Source organism: Vulpes vulpes, chromosome 9 (assembly GCF_048418805.1).
Source record: "Vulpes vulpes isolate BD-2025 chromosome 9, VulVul3, whole genome shotgun sequence".
NCBI lineage: Eukaryota > Metazoa > Chordata > Mammalia > Carnivora > Canidae > Vulpes > Vulpes vulpes.
This window is the reverse complement of record NC_132788.1, coordinates 30,356,570-30,361,679: the sequence shown is the minus strand read 5'-3', so window position 1 is coordinate 30,361,679 and position 5,110 is coordinate 30,356,570. Positions and strand designations below refer to the sequence as shown.

General features: G+C 38.1%; 1 pseudogene; it reads right to left on the bottom strand.

Annotated features, from left to right (window-relative positions):
- Nucleotides 1-4,484: 4,484 nt before the first annotated feature.
- Nucleotides 4,485-4,909, bottom strand: LOC112934155 (proteasome maturation protein pseudogene; annotated as a pseudogene).
- Nucleotides 4,910-5,110: the final 201 nt, after the last annotated feature.

The window sequence follows — 5,110 nt, the reverse complement described above, 5'->3', positions numbered from 1 at the left end:
CCCACATTGGGCTCCCTGCATGAAGTGAGCTTCTCCTTCTGTCTGTATCTCTGCCTCTCTCTGTGTCTTTCATGAATAAATAAATAAACCTTAAATCTGATTCCTGGTATTTTAAAGATGTTAGATTTAATAATTTTATATGTAAATAGTTCCTTGGCTAAAACTTCAGATGATATTGTATATTTCTATAGACCCGGTGGTAGCTGGGATGCCATTTTAAATCTATAAATATTTTTAACTCTGAGGTAAGGAATTAAATATGTGTATTGGCCATTTTGTTTCACTATTTCATAGTAACTATGTAAAATGATCTTCTATTAATGCAAAGTATGCCTCCTATTGTTCTCTGGGGACATTTTGAAATAACTATTAACTTTAGTAAAGAGGTTTTGGACTGAGAAGGGACATGCTACATTTAGGATTGTACATAGTTATGTATTGTTGAGGCAGAATGCTGTCTTTAGTATTTTCTCCTTATGAGGGAGAAGAATGTTTCTTTTCTCCATGTGGATTTAGATTATATTTTTCTCTAAAGAGCTGCGTGCTCTGTTTGTTCTTGTTTGAAGATTCATTGACAAAAGATATGAAGTGGTGTTCTAGATGACTTCAGAAAGAAATTGTACTAGACTGAGGGAGTTAAAAGTCCAACCTGTACTATGCCAGGAATGACCTGCACACTTCATTCTACATAGGTCAGTAACCAAGATGTTGTGTGATGTAGTAATGTTGGAATACTATGTTCAGATGTGACTGTACTTTTGGGGTCACTAAAGAGTCTATGTATGCATCCTAGTTTCCTTGAGTGGACTTCAAATTCTCATAGTCTACGATCTCATTGAGGCAAATACAGGGCCTAAAATGGGGACCCCTCTTTGGTTCGGTTATTGAGACCTGATTTTTTTTTTAAGATTTTATTTATTTATTCATGAGAGACACAGAGAGAAGCAGAGACACAGGCAGAGGGGGGAAGCAGGCTCCACGCAGGGAGCCCGATGCGGGACTTGATCTGGGGCGGGGATCACACCCTGAGCCAAAGGCAGACGCTCAATCGTTGAGCCACCCAGGCATCCCAAGACCTGATTTTGACATTAGCTTTTCTTTAAAGGCACTCTCATTGGTTGGGTTAAGCTAGTCCCTTTCACAAAGAGGCAAGATTGATATTGAAAGACAAGATAGTGTTCTAAATTTCCAAATATGAAGGCACCTTCTCAAGGAGGATTGGCTAGAGCCTTTGAGCTCTGAGAATAGCCATGAATACTGTGATTTGTAAATTACTGTGTTGTAATTCTCTCATATAAACTAATTCAAGCTTAGAAAACCTCTCTTCAAAAACTACAAACTGTTTTCTTCTGTGTTGGAAAAACTAAGTGAAGGGTAAGTGCTATGCCTGGAAATAATGATAAAATGCAGGCAATAACAAATCTCCTTTTCAGACTCCCCTACTTCATCCTAGGACAGTGTGCCAGGAATAGATTGTCCTAGAATGGTGGGTAGTTTAGGAACTGCCAGAGGTTATTCTGAGAGGTAAGAGCATAGAGAATATCAGTAAAGATCCAAAAATATGCCAGAATCAAGGCACAGAATAATGCAAAAAACCCCATGAGATGCTGCCATTTCTGATGACTCATTAGGAAATACTAAGGGTGTTATGGTGGCCATAAAAATGCTGCCGTAACAGTATCCCATTCAGACAGCCTGCTGCAGAGTATAGTTGACTGACAGCCCAGCTGCTCTCATCTAGGTCCACCACTGAGTTTATACCAAAGCTGTGATTCTCCCAAGATGTCAGCTATCATCTGGGCACAGTAAAGGGACTAGTGCCAGAACAATTTCGGTGATGCACAGCTCATCTAATAGATTACTTTAGCTTCATAACACCTCATTCGTCTGATCAAAAGTTTTCTAAAATGGAGCAGCAGTCTGTGACTCTTCTCATCTCATCCTTCCTCTCCGCCTCCTTCTTTTTTAAAAATTTAAATTCAATTAGCCAACATAGTACATCATTAGTTTCAGATGTAGTTTTCAATAATAGATCAGTTGCTTATAACACCCGGTGCTCATCACATCACATGCCCTCCTTAATGCCCATCACCCATTTACTGCATCCCTCCACCCATGTCCCCTTCAGCAACCCTCAGTTTGTTTCCAAGAGTTAAGAGTCTCTCATGGTTTGTCCCCCTCCCTGATTTTTTCCCATTCAGTTTTCCCTCCTTTCTATAATGGTCTTCCACATTCTTTCTTATATTCCACATAAGAGTAAAACCATATGATAATTGTCTTTCTCCAGTTGATTTATTTCACTTAGCATAATACCCCTAGTTCCATCCACGTTGAAGCAAATGGTGAGTATTCATCCTTTCTGATGGCTGAGTAATATTCCATTGTGTGTGTATGTATATGTATATACATATATATACATATACATATATATATATATATATATATATATATATATATATATATATATATATATATCATCTTTATCCATTCATCTGTCTAAGTACATTGAGGCTCCTTCCACAGTTTGGCTAGTGTAGACATTGGGGTGCAGGTGCCCTTTCATTTCACTACATCAGTATCTTTGGGGTAAATACCCAGTAGTGCAATTGGTGGGGTATAGAGCTGCTATTTTTAACTTTTTGAGGACCTCCATCCTGTTTTCCAGAGTGGCTGCACCAGCTTGCATTCTCACCAAAAGTGTAAGAGGGTCCCCCTTTCTTCAAACCGTCACTAATATTTGCTGTTTCCTGTATTATTAATTTTAGCTATTCTAACTGGTATAAAGTGATATGTTGTGGTTTTTATTCGTATCTCCCTGATGCCCAGTGATGTGGAACATTTTTCATGTGTCTGTTGGTCATTTATATGACTTTTTGGAGATATGTCTGTTCATATCTTCTGCCCATTTCTTGGCTGGATTTTTTGCTTTTGGGCTGTTGAGTTTGATAAGTTCTTTATAGATCTTGGATACTAGCCCTTTATCTGGTGTATCATTTGCAAATATCTTCTCCCATTCTGTAGGTTGTCTTTTAGTTTTGTTCACTATTTCCTTCACTGTGCAGAAGCTTTTTATCTTGATGAAGTCCCAATAGTTTATTTTTGCTTTTGTTTCCTTTGCCTTTTAAAGATATATTTTGTAAGAAGTTGCTGTGGTCGAGGTCAAAAAGGTTGCTGCCTTTGTTCTTCTCTAGGATTTTGATGGATTCCTGTCTCACTTTTAGGTCTTTCATCCATTTTGAATTTGTCTTTGTGTATGGTGTAAGAGAATGGTTTAGTTTCATTCTTCTGCATGTGGCTGTCCAATTTTCCCAGCACCATTTATTGAAGAGATGGTCTTCTTTTTTTCCATTGGGTATTCTATCCTGCTTTGTTGAAGATTAGTTGACCAGTTGAGGGCCCATTTCTGGGTCTTCTATTCTGTTCCCTTGATTTATGTGTCTGTTATTGTGCCAGTCCCACACTGTCTTGATGATCAGGATACTACTATGAAGGTTGTAGACTCAAATGCTGATAATGGTTATTCAAAATTAAATTTATGGAATACCCATAAAGTAGGCTGAATTGGAACCTGTAGACAGTTTAAAAAAAAAACAACTCTATAACAGTAACTTTTTGAAGACATAGAATTCTGTTGTTTTCATGTAAATTCAGAGTTTTAAAATCACCTCCCTTTAGAGGTTTCAGTTGTCACATGGCTATAAACCAAAGACCCAAATAATTTCAAATGATCACAGATACCATTTAGGTAAAAATTCTCATGTGTCAGTACTTTTTTTTTTTTTAAGATTTTATTTTTATTTATTCATGAGAGACGCACACACAGGCAGAGGGAGAAGCAGGCTCCATGCAGGAAACCTGACATGGGACTTGATCCTGGGTCTCCAAGATCACACCCTGGGCAAAAGGCAGCACTAAACCACTGAGCCACCCGGGATGCCCTTGTGTCAGTATTTTTGATACAAGAGAGCTTTGTTCTTATCTCCTGGAGTCGAAGAATGATTCTCATGGACAATAGAAAATGAGTAAGGGAATAGGAGTTTATTAAGTGAAGATATAGAGGAAGCTCTCAGAAGTGAGAGGACATGTAGGGTTAGTCTTTTATTGAGAGACTACTCAGGGAACCTAAATCCTTTTAACTATCCATTGATATCACCTTTGAAGACTAGTGAAAATATCTTTAATGGCTTACTTCCTTTTTAGAATCTGATGATTTTTTTCTTGGTCACAAATAGCTGATACAACAAGACACCTTCCCCCCCCCCCCCCCCCCCCACACCAAGGGCAGGGTGGTCTGGCTTGCTCCTTTATCTCTGGTTTCCTTACATCTCAGCATTTTTTGGGATTTTTGTGAGCCTGCTTCCATGGCCCTCTGCCTAGCCCCATTTGTCCCTAACTCACTTTTAATGTTGTGTACATCAAATTATAGTAAAAAGATGACTATAAACAACATGCAGCTCCTCTATTTTAATGAATAACACAACAGATTACAGTGAACCAAGTTTATATTCCACCATTTAGTGTAGTTCTCCCATTAGTTCACTTTGTGATGTGCTAAGAGTATCTTCAAATCCAATAGTCTCATCATTACATCTCAAAATATCCAGGGAAAGGTTTGAACTTGGAAGAAATGGAAGATGCTAAACCTACTGCACTATCTTGAATTCCATTTGTAATTTTAGTGGAGCAAACAGACCTTGGATGTTTCTTAGTGTGGAAAAATTCATTTTATCTGAGCTGGAAATTTTTTTCTGATAATTCAAGAGGGTGACTGGGCAGTAATTGATTTTTTTTTTTTTCACACAAGGAAGACATTTTCAAAGAAGATCATGACTTTCAAAGGTCTACTTGCTGAAAGTTCAGTAACTGGAATGCTGTCCTTTAGCTAAGATCCCAGTCCTCTGGCATTCATCTTCATTTGCTCTGTGAACCTCCTCTCTCTTTTTATAGAGGTCAAAATAGCCTGAAGGCTTTACCTATGTACTTCTCCCTTCCCTTTCACCTTCACAAGTGCTAATTCCTTGGTAAGGTCTTCTCAAAGGACTAAAACTCACACAGTGAGTGTGTGATTTAGCATAAATGGCAGATATGAGCTGAGACCAATTGTAATTTT